We start from the raw sequence: 12771 nt of genomic DNA on the forward strand, positions 1-12771 counted from the left end.
CAAACCACCACCACCCACAGCAAAACAAACCCCCAATGGACACCAGAACACCAGCAGAACACCACCCACTCCCTTTATTAACCTGCCTGTTCCTCTGCCTAGCTTTCTTAGGGTATGTCTACATCTACAATTTTGCAGCGCTGGTTGTTACAGCTGTATTAGTACAGCTGTATAGGGCCAGCGCTGCAGAGTGGCCACACTTACAGCAACCAGTGCTGCAAGTGGTGTTAGATGTGGCCACACTGCAGCGCTGTTGGGTGGCTTCAAGGGGGGTTCGGGGAACGTGAGAGCAAATCGGGGAAGGAGACCAGCTTCGTCGCGGTTTGCTCTCGCGTTCCCCGAACCCCCCTGCAAACCGCAGGGAAGGAGACCTGCTTGCACGGGGGTTCGGGGAACGCGAGAGCAAACCGGGGAAGGAGACCAGCTTCGCCGCAGTTTGCTCTCGCGTTCCCCGAACCCCCCTGCAAACCGCAGGGAAGGAGACCTGCTTGCTCAGGGATTCGGGGAACGCGAGAGCAAACCGGGGAAGGAGACCAGCTTCGCCGCGGTTTGCTCTCGCGTTCCCCGAACCCCCCTGCAAACCGCAGGGAAGGAGACCTGCTTGCACGGGGGTTCGGGGAACGCGAGAGCAAACCGGGGAAGGAGACCAGCTTCGCCGCGGTTTGCTCTCGCGTTCCCCGAACCCCCCCTGCAAACCGCAGGGAAGGAGACCTGCTTGCTCGGGGGTTCGGGGAACGCGAGAGCAAACCGGGGAAGGAGACCCGCTTGATTACCAGAGGCTTCCTCAGGTATGCTGGGATACCTGCTTATTCCACGGAGGTCAAGAAAAGCGCTGGTAAGTGTCTACACTTGATTACCAGCGCTGGATCACCAGCGCTGGATCCTCTACATCCGAGACAAAACGGGAGTACGGCCAGCGCTGCAAACAGGGAGTTGCAGCGCTGGTGATGCCCTGCAGATGTGTACACCTCCTAAGTTGCAGCGCTGTAACCCCCTCACCAGCGCTGCAACTTTGTGATGTAGACAAGCCCTCAGTCTGCTCCAACAGACCTCCCACTGAAACTCCCCTGTTTACAGCTGTTTGCTGGCTCCTGTGCCACTGCAGCTGTCTATGCCGCTGCCTGACTGGCTGGCTACCTTTATAGGACCCCTAAGCAGAGAAGCCCCACCTCCTAATCAGGGCTCAGCTTCTCTCCCAGCACACTGCCCCTACCAGCCTCCACACATATAACTACAAAGTACAATACACAAAATACAAAAACCTTCTCCTCCAACAGAACTCCCACTGAAACTCCCATTTACAGCTCTGTTCTGAACCAGCCAGTCTCCTTGCAGGTTTTCTATGGGTATTGGAAGCTTGTCATTTTCACATCTGCTTGTGCTAATCAGATCTATGGGTACATCTACACTATGGGATAATTCCGATTTTACATAAACCGGTTTTATAAAATAGACTGTATAAAGTCGAGGGCACGCGGCCACACTAAGCACATTAATTCGGCGGTATGCATCCATGGTCTGAGGCTAGCTTCGATTTCCGGAGCGTTGCACTGTGGGTAGCTATTCCATAGCTATCCCATAGTTCCTGCAGTCTCCCCCTGCCCCTTAGAATTCTGGGTTGAGAGCCCAGTGGCTGATGGGGCAAAAATCATAGTCGTGGGTAGTTCTGGGTAAATGTCGTCAGTCATTCCTTCCTCCGGGAAAGCAACGGCAGACAATCATTTTGCGCCCTTTTTCCCTGGATTGTCCTGGCAGACGCCATAGCATGGCAACCATGGAGCCCGTTCAGCTTTTTTTTTTACAGTCACTGTATGTGTACTGGATGCCGCGGACAGACGCGATACTCCAGCGCTACACAGCAGCATTCATTTGCTTTTACATGATTGCAGAGATGGTTATCAGTCGTTCTGTACTGTCTGCTGCCAGGGTAATTTGGCAATGAGATGATGGTTATCTGTCCTTCTGTACTGTCTGCTGCTATCATGGGTGCCCCTGGCTGAGGTCAGCCGGGGGCGCAAAAGCAAAACTGGGAATGACTCCCCGAGTCAATCCCTCCTTTATGGTTTCTAAAAATAGAGTCAGTCCTGCCTAGAATTTGGGGCAAGTGTACTAGAGAAGCAGTGTATCAGAGAGCACAGCTGCTCCGTGTCAGATCCTGCAGAAATGATGAGCTACATGCCATTCATGGGGGGTGCCCCTGCAACAACCTCACCCATTGCTTCTCTCCTCCCCCAACCTTCCTGGGCTACCGTGGCAGTGTCCCCCCCATTTGTGTCATGAAGTTATAAAGAATGCAGGAATAAGAAAGAGTGACTTGTTAGTGAGATAAAATGAAGTGCTATGACAGTCCAGGCAGGACATTAAGCGGTGTGGAGGAGAGGAGCCCAGCATCCCGTTGCTATGATAGTCCAGGCAGTACAGAATCTTTTCTTTACACAGGAAAGGGAGTGGGCTGATGGAGCTCAGCCCCCAGTTGCTATGATGAGGACGGTTACCAGCCATTCTGTCCCATCTACTGGGAATGACCAGGAATCATTCCTATTTTTACCCAGGCGCCTCCAGCCAACCTCACCTGAGGCAAGCTAGGAGCACTCACGGGCCGATGGTGATGACAGATATCAGTCATATTGTACCGTCTGCCACCGGGGAGGGTGTCATAAACAGATAGTTAAGGGTTAATGTTTCTCTTACCTGTAAAGGGTTAACAAACAGGGACCCAAACACCTGACCAGAGGACCAATCAGGAAACAAGATACTTTCAAATCTAGGTGGAGGGAAGCCTTTGTTTGTGGGTTTTGGGTTTGGGCGTTGTTCTCTCTGGGTCCTGGACGGGACTAGAGGTGCAACCAGGTTTCTGCCAATCTCCCTGCTACAGTCTCTTATCTATTCAGAATAGTGAGTAAGTACAAAGGCGGTTATAGTTTTCTAACTTGTTTTTCTTTATTTGCAGATGTGTACTTGCTGGAAGTAGCTCAAATTGTGTTTCTGCTGGAGAAAGCTTCTTTCTATTGTCTATAAGCTATAAAAACCCTGTATATTTACCATCTTGATTACAGAGACAATTTTTATGTTTTTTCCTTCTTTATTAAAGTTTTCCTCTTTTTTAGTACCTAATTGATTTTTTTGGGTTATCTTTTGTAAGACTCCAGGGAAGGGAGTCTGCACTCACCAGGGAATTGGTGGGAGAAAGGAAAGGAAGGAGGGAAGAAAAACCTGCTCTCTTCGCTTATCTCTGTATCTCTCTCCAGGGAAGAAGGGAGGGGGAAGGTAACATTCCTCTCGGGGTGGGGATTCAAGGAATTGAATCACAGTGGTCTCCTAGTGTACCCAGGGCGGGAAAGAGCTGGGAGGAAGAAAGGAGGGGGAAGGGAAATGGTTTATTCCCCTTTGTTTTGAGACTCAAGGAATCTGAGTCTTGGGGGTCCCCAGGGAAGGGCTTGGGGGGACCAGAGGGTATCAGGCCCTGGAATTCCTGATTGGTGGCAGCGCTACAGAATCTAAGCTGGTAATAAGGCTTAGAGGACTTTAGGCTAGTACCCATATCCTGGACGCTAAGGTCCAGAGTTGGGAATTATACTATGACAGAGGGGAGAGGAGCGGATACTGCTCTTCACTGCTGCAGCATCGCGTCTACCAGCAGCATTCAGTAGATATAGGGTGACATTGAAAAAAGTCAAGAAACGATTTCTTTCCCTTTTCTTTCACGTGGGGGGGGAGGGAGTAAATTGACGAGCTATTCCCTGAACCACGTCGGACAATGTGTTTGACCCTACAGGCATTGGGAGCTCAGCCAAGAATGCAAATACTTTTCGGAGACTGCTGTGGACTGTGGGATAGCTGGAGTCCTCAGTACCCCATCCTTCCCTCCATGAGTGTCCGTTTGAGTCTCTGGCTTCCCGTTACGCTTGTCACGCAGCACTGTGTAGCCTGAGATTTTTTTTTCAAACGCTTTGGCATTTCGTCTTCTGTAATGGAGCTCTGATAGAACAGATTTGTTTCCCCATACAGCGATCAGATTCAGTATCTCCCGTACGGTCCATGCTGGAGCTCTTTTTGGATTTGGGACTGCATTGCCACCCTGTCATAAACAGATAGCTAAGGGTTAATGTCTCTTTCACCTATAAAAAGTTAACAAACAGTGACCTGCGAACACCTGACCAGAGGACCAATCAGGAGACAAGACACTTTCAAATCTCGTGGAGGGAAGCCTTTGTTTGTGGGTTTTGAGTTTGGCTTTGTTCTCTCTGGGTCCTGGATGGGGCTGGAGGTGCAACCAGGTTTCTGCCAATCTCCCTGCTACAGTCTCTTATCTATTCAGAATTGTAAGTAAGAAAAGGCAGGCATAGTCTTTTAATTTGGGGTTTTTTTTCATTTGCATATGTGTACTTGCTGGAAGTAGCTTAAATTGTGTTTCTGCTGGAGAAAGTTTCTTTCTATTGTTTATAAGTTGAAAGACCCTGTAACTGTTTACCATCTAAAGTGCAGAGATAAACCTTTTACTTTTTTTCTTTCTTTTTTTATTAAAAGTTTTGCTTTTAAGACCTGTGTGATTTTTTTCTCCTAGTTAAGGTTCAAGGGAATTGGTGGGGAGAAGAGAAGGATAAATTTTCTCTTTGTGTTAGATTCACGCAGCTTGTATTGCCTCTGGATGAGGGGGAAGGTAACACTCCTCTCGGTGTGGTGATTCAAGAAGTTGAATCAGGCGATCTCCTAGTGTTCCCAGGGCAGGAAGGAGCTGGGAGGAAGAAGGGAGGGGGAAGGGAATGGTTTATTTCCCTTTGTTGTGAGACTCAAGGAATCTGGGTCTTGGGGTCCCCTGGGAAGGTTTTGTGGGGACCAGAGGGTGTCAGGCCCTAAAAATTCCTGACTGGTGGCAGCGCTACAGAATCTAAGCTGGTAATTAAGCTTAGAGGACTTTATGCTAGTAACCATATCCTGGACGCTAAGGTCCAGATTTGGGAATTATACTTGACAACCCGTGCTGATCAGAGCTCCACGCTGGGCAAACAGGAAATGAAAATCAAAATTTCGCGGGGCTTTTCCTGTTTACCTGGCCACTGCATCTGAGCTGAGATTGCTGTCCAGAGTGGTCACAGTGGTGCACTGTGGGATACCGCCCGGAGGCCAATACCGTTGATTTGCGGCCACACTAATCCTATCCGATATGGTAATACCGATTTTAGCGCTACTCCTCTTGTTGGGGAGGGCTACAGAAACCGATATAAAGAGCCCTTTATATCGATATAAAGGGCCTCATAGTGTGGACGGGTACAGCATTAAATCGGTTTAACACTGCTAAAATCGGTGTAAACGCGTAGTGTAGACCAGGCTCAGTATCCTATTACATCACTGCATGCCCACTAATTAGTTTTTGCATTTTACAATTTTTAAGGTAAAGATTCTTGTCTTCCCAAATATTTCTAAAGTACACAGAATATGGGACAGTGTTACCAATTATGTTCTTAACTTTAATCTTTTGACCAATTAATTTTGGCCAACAGGCTTTACAAACACTAATTATAACCTCTGTTTTTCTGCTCATTTGTGGCCTGTTCATATGTCCACTGAAGTCTATTACAAAACATCCATTAGGCCACATCTTCAGCTGCTCTAACTGAAATCAATGGAAATATGCTGATTTATGCCTGTTGAGGCTCTGTCTCATTGACTGTAATTGGAACAACAGGATCAAGTCCTTAGTTAGAAGAACAGATATGACCTCTTAACATAATCCCAGTCTATTGAGCAGTGCACAGTGTAAATCACTTTCAACAGAGTGACAGCAGAGGATCAGATCAAATAACCTGGAGGCCAACTATTAAAGAAAGAAACAACTATTAAAGAAAGAAACGAGGAAAAGAGACCCCAAAGAAAATAGAAGAATTCAAAAAAAGAACAATCAAGCATGATAAGATGCTTTCTGCAACAGCCTTAAGGCTATGTTGTACGTGGATGTAAATAATTAGATGATGCCCATGCTTTTCATTGGGCCTATTCCTTAAATTCCTACTGACTTCAGTGAGAGTGCTGCCTAGCTAAAGCTTTCAAAGCGGAGCCCAGTGGGTAGAAGATTTGCATTAAAGCATCAAAACATTTCCAGAAACAATTCTTTACCTTAGTCCGCAACACTTGAATGGGAAAATATCCTGGATCTGAAATCCTCATTCAAGGATTTCAGATGTATTTGCAGGACAGATTTCATGAACAGGAAGGAGCTCCCATGGATGAACTGTATGCATCCTTGAATTTGCACTTTTACCATGGTGACTGGACACTAGATAGATTAGACTGGAGAGAGACTTTCAAATACACAAATCTAGGAGATGCACAATTAGACCTCAGGATGAATCTATAAAGGGTACATCAAAGTCATCAGCTCATCCATAATCACATTTTTACTGCTCTTGTTGGCAATGCATTTTTAGCTGAACTGTGGGAGATGCTCATGTAACGAAGGCTTATATCTTTAATCTACCAGACCTGCTTATTTAAATGGCCATTGGGCATTAATAGCTTGATTTCTCTATCACACATAAAACACCTCAACTTCTTTTAAAACATGCTGGCATCAATTTTCATTGAGTTTTGAGAGACGTGTGGCTACAGCACCAGGCAAGTCTTTGAAAATACACCCTGAGAAATAAAGGGCAGGATTGGTCTTGTGACAAGAACACAGGATTGAGTACAAGGTGACCTGGGGTTCTTATCATGCCACTGACTTCCTGTGTGATCTTGGGCAAGTCACTTCATCTCATCTGTTCCTCAGTTTCCCCACTGATGATATTGGGATAACAATACCTGTTTAATGGGTTTTGAGAGATTAAATTTACTAAGGGTGTGATCCAAAGACCAACTGGAATCACTGGAAACACATCAAGGGGCTTTAAATGAGACACTGAATGTTTGTGAAGCATTTCTAGATCCTCTGGTCTGATGGCATAATATTAGTGCAAAGGATTATTAATTATTATTATAGTGCTGAGGAAGAAGAGACGTGCAACTCAATCTTATTTTTCTTTCCTTGTAGTTTTAGTAACATTGTTGTCTAAAAATATACTTAGTTAAATCTCTCCTGCATCTACGCTTCTATTTCAGTGCTCGGTCAAACCTTAACTGAGCACACTACAATTTCAAGGGTTTTTTGGACCATCCTGAAACTTTATAATGCCTATAGGCATCTGCCTTTCTAGAGGCTACTGGAATGTCCATGGTGTAAATATATTTTTTAACTATATGTGTATTTTTGGTATTCATTATCTATCAATTGCTACAGTTAAACTGAATTTCAAGACATAGTTACAGTCCTGGAACACATTCAGTTTGGATATATCTTGTTTGTTATAATGCTGGAAAAACTCCCTCCCTGAACCCCTCAAAATTCTCTCATTTGTAGTAAACATGCTTTATCACTCAATGTATTTGTTTGGTTGCCTATAACTCTCTTTATTCTGAGAAAATTGTAAATATGGGTACTTATTAATACACTTAAATGAAGCATAGTAGCTGACTTTCCTCAACAATTTGTGATCAGTATTTTTAAACTCTATATGGGGTTTCACCTCAGTGACTTCCATTAAAATGGATGGAAGACTTATGGTTAAGCTTTCAAATTGCTGAAGGGAAAATAACCAGGTTTTAGCACTCCAGGACAGACATAATCCTCTCTAATCATATATCATATTGCCACAGTTTAAGACTTCATGCTTTGATGTACAAAGCTTGCAGTTTAGAATGCTATATCAGGTATTATTTTTATACAGGGGGTGGGTCAAATTCATCGTAGACCTGGTTCTATGAGGGTAGCCTTTATGTCTGTCTGGAACCTTCATGGTCACTGGGGTCAATACTAAATTGATTCTGAGGCCTTTACACTCATACATCCTGATGCAGAGGTGGAGCAGCAGAGCTGTCCTTAGTTTATGTAATATACACAGTACTGGAAATAATGACACACTCAACTTTTTGGCACTCTGGCAAGTATAAGAAAATAACTCTATAGCAAAGTTACGATGAAAAAATGGGTTGAAAGGAGAAATATATTATGTTAAACGAAGTTGGAGGAAAATAGCACTAAAATAACTGTTTAACACAGTTGTGCCCTTGAGGCCTTAGTCTCCAGCAGATATTCAGTATAATGGGTGGGGGAGATGGAAGGGATAAGATGGAGAGGAAGTTCTAACCCAATAAATCCAGACATTTTGCAGGCAGTAAATGCTAAAGTATTGTCATAGTAATTGACATCACATATGCCCTAAGCTAAAATGTATTGATTGCAGAGGTCAGCATTTTAGGCAGAAACAGCAGGCATCCTTATCCATTAGCCCTGAAATATTGAATCTAACTAGGGAAATGGGGGTTGGGGGGAGAGGCAAGGAGGGACAGGAATTAATGGGTGATAACATTATCTTTGTCTTCCAATGATGGGAACTTATTCTCCATTCAGCATATGCCAGCATTTACAGCATTGCTAAAGACTCTTATGGATTTCCCCATTTCTCAGTCTACTCAACATGTGTTTGAATTCAGAATAGCCACAAACAACGTAACTTAAAATAATGCACACCAGACTACAGAATGGTGTATCTATCACTGTACTACTCAAATGGGTCTGATGATTTTCAAATGTCCAAGTACTTCTGTTAATATTATTAAAAATACAGACCCAGGAAAAGCCGCAGAGAGCTTTAAAAAGGAAACCATGTAAGGCTATGTCTCCACCTGGAGCTAGTAGTGTGATTCCCAACTTGAGTAGACAGGCTAGTGTGCTTAAAATAGTAGCATAGCTACAGCAGTACATTCAGTAGCAAGCAGTAGCCACATAGAGGACAAACCTGGCCAGACCCCAGAGTATGTGTTCAGGATTGCTATACTGCATCACCACTCGAAAAGTGCCAGGGGAACTCTAGTGTCTATGCAGAGCAAACATGACCTCTGTTTTTAAGGTGAATGACCCATGCAGTGAAATACTGAGTGATACTCACTTAGTCTACTTCTTTAGGAAAATGAAGGGATATATCAACCCTACTTGAACTTCAACATGTGGTTCCAGGGATTCTATATATCCCAAATCTGATGCTTAGATCACTAAGAGATCCCTTCCAGAACTGGACAACCACTCAAGTAGTTGAACTATGACTTATTGGACCAGTGATGTGAAAGCTTAAGGATGTAATACCTGACAGAAACCAAAGCCAAATAAAAAATACAATTTAATACTGTTTTACAAAGTTATTATTACAATTTATTTGCCTATTTTGTTTCATTCTATTGATGGAAACAGAGTAGACGAAAGATATCTTCAGCAGCCACACATAGAATCAGGGTTGGGCTCAACCCCATGTGGATGGAAGATCCTGGCTACAATAGCACAATAAGTAGAAGCTGTGCCTTTGGGAAGAAAGATTATTTTTACCACTCTTTAAAGTAGGCCCTGATCAGTAAAAGCTAGATTCTGATCCCTTGACACATGAGTTGTACTTTGCTCCAATTAAGTCAGTGGAGTATGCTGCTATTCAGGGTGAATACAAATATTCCAATTTGGCGTTAGCATTGTGGAAAACTACTGGAAAAGACTACTGAAGACAGTGGAAGTCTTGACTTCAGTAGACTTCAGATCAGGCCCATTTTGAACAACATTCTGCACTTTCTGAACATTAGTGGTCACTCTCTTTCTACTTTTTAAATATAATATGACAGTTCAGTCACACCACTGGTAAGACAAAGCAGTTTATAGTCCATCTTAGTGGCTACTAGGGCTGTCAAGTGATTAAAAAAATTAATCATGATTAATCATGCAATTAAAAACATTAAAAGCATGATTAATTGTATGATTAATCATGCTGTTAAACAATAATAGAGTATCATTTGTTTAAATATTTTTTGATGTTTTCTACATTTTCAAATATATTGATTTCAATTACAACACAGAATATAAAGTGTAACTTACTCACTTTATATTTATTTTTATTACAAATATTTGCACTGTAAAAAACAAAATAAATAGTATTTTTCATTTCATCTCACAGTACTGTAGTGCAATCTCTTTATCATGAAAATTGAACTTACAAATGTAGAATTATGTACAAAAAACTGCATTCAAAAACAAAACAATGTAAAACTTTAGAGCCTACAAGTCCACTCAGTCATACTTTTTGTTCAGCCAGTCTCTCAGACAAACAAGTTTAAAATGTCACCTGAAAGTGAGAACAAGCATTTGCATGGCACTGTTATTGTCAGCGTTGCAAGATATTTATGTGCCTGATGCGCTAAAAATTTGTATGTCTCTTCATGCTTCAACCACCATTCCAGAGGACATGTGTCCATGCTGATGATGAGTTCTGTTCGATAACGATCCAAAGCAGTGCAGACTGACTCATGTTCATTTTCATCATCTGAGTCAGATGCCACCAGCAGAAGGTTGATTTTCTTTTTTGGCGGTTCCGGCTCTGTAGTTTCCGCATCAGAGTGTTGGTCTTTTCAGACTTCTGAAAGCATGCTCCACATCTTGTCCCTCTCAGATTTTGGAAGGCACTTAAGATTCTTAAACCTTGGATTGAGTGCTGTAGCTATCTTTAGAAGTCTCACATTGGTACCTTCTTTGCGTTTTGTCAAATCTGAAGAGAAAGTGTGCTGAAAATGAACAACATGTGCTGGTTCATCTTCCGAGACTGCTCCAACATGAAATATATGGCAGAATGCAGGTAAAACAGAGAAGGAGACATACAGTTCTCCCGCAAGGAGTTCAGTCACAAATGTAATTAACACATTATTTTTTTAATGAGCATGATCAGCATGGAAGTATGTCCTCTGGAATGGTGGCCAAAGCATGAAGAGTTATACGAATGTTTAGCATATCTGGCACATAAATACCTTGCAATGCTGGCTACAAAAGTGCCATGCAAACACCTGTTCTCACTTTCAGGTGACCTTGTAAATAAGAAGAGGGCAGCATTATCTCCCATAAACATAAACAAACTTGTTTGTCTTAGCAACAAGAAATAGGACTGAGTAGACTTGTTGGTCCTACATTGTTTTGTTTTTGAGTGCAGTTATGTAACCAAAAAAAATCTACATTTGTAAGTTGCACTTCAACAATAAAGAGATTGCATTATAGTACTTGTATCAGGTGAATTCAAAAATAGTATTTCTTTTGTTTCTCATTTTTAGAGTGCAAATATTTGTAATCAAAATAATATAAAGTGAGTAGTGTACACTTTGTAGTCTGTGTTGTAATTGAAATCAATATATTTGAAAAAGTAGAAAAACATTCAAAAATATTTAATAAATTTCAATTGGTATTGTATTGTTTAACAGTGTGATAAAACTGTGATTAATCACAATTAATGTTTTAAATCGCAATTACTTTTTTTAAATTAGTCTGTGAGTTAACTGCGATTAATCGATAGCTCTAGTGCTTACTGCTCTATTTGCAAAAATAAAACCCACCCCACTACTACCCAGAATTCATCTGTTCAACGTGGAAAACTTTTTGAATATTTTGAAGCTGATAATTCAATAGTGCACCAAATGGGAATAATATTAACTAATTACTAACTCTAAATGGTTAATGTTACCCAAAATTGGGCCAACTAGTAAGCCTAGGGAGGACTAATGACCCACCACAGTTTAGCACAAAGCAGCACGTTTATTATACTGAGAGCTAAGCTCAAAAGAAGGGGATGTGAGGGTCACACTCACACTCACACACTCATGCTCCCAGGATAGGAACGGCACTGGAGATGTCAGGATCCTTTAAGGTAAGTGTCCCACAGCGCAGCGATGGACAATGTGATGAAGGTAAGTCTTTCCGAGGCACGATGAAATGCAATGTGGTGAACCACTGGCCAGGCGGTCCGGGTGAAGGGCCTTCATGGGAGATACCATCTTCTGAGTGCACTCCTGAGCACATGGCTCCTTCCCCTTTTAAGGACCTGCTCCTCAAGATCTGCAACTAGAGATGACTTGGCCACGTCTGGTTGGTCACACTCCACCAGTGTCCATCCAGTGTCCTTGCATTGGGCATGTGATCGCTGTCTAATCAGAGTGTCAGACACCTTGTCTACCTGGGAGATCTTCTGATCTTCCAGCGGCTCAAGCAGCCCATTCATCCCACAAACACTCCAGGAGGGAGGGAAAAGCCACTTCACAGGTATTCAAAGAGGGAGAGGAGACAAAAGAGAGGCGGGGAAGGTGTAACAGACCTTTTGAACCTACAGGTTATACAGAGCACACAGATCACTGCCGCTCCTACAACAGTTAACATAATCAAATCAAGATACTCATCACTAATGCAATCCAGCAAACAAGTGGGGTAAAAAGGAAAGCAGACTCTAAGCCCAGAAGCTATTATAGCTGTATGAATTCACCAATTAAGCCAAAGAAGCAGGTGCGGCTCTGTATTTTGCCGCCCCGAACACAGCAGTCAGGCAGCTTTCGGCGGCTTGCCTGCGGGAGGTCCGCCAATCCTGCGTCTTCGGCGTACCCGCCACCGAATTGCTGCCAAAGCCACGGGACCGGTGAACCTCCCACAGGCATGCCGCTGAAGGTAGCCTGATTGCCGCCCTCATGGTGACCGGCAGGCCGCCGCCTGCGGCTTGCCGCCCCAGGCATGAGCTTAGTGTGCTGGTGCCTGGAGCCGTCCCTACAAAGAAACCCCTACAAATTTCATGATTTAGCTGCCACCAACTCATATATCCTTTCTACATATTGATCTCCAATGTATCTGTCAGGCACAGACATGAAGGAGTGAGGGCTGCTTGGCATACAGACAAG

This window comes from Gopherus evgoodei, chromosome 1, assembly GCF_007399415.2.
Source record: "Gopherus evgoodei ecotype Sinaloan lineage chromosome 1, rGopEvg1_v1.p, whole genome shotgun sequence".
NCBI lineage: Eukaryota > Metazoa > Chordata > Testudines > Testudinidae > Gopherus > Gopherus evgoodei.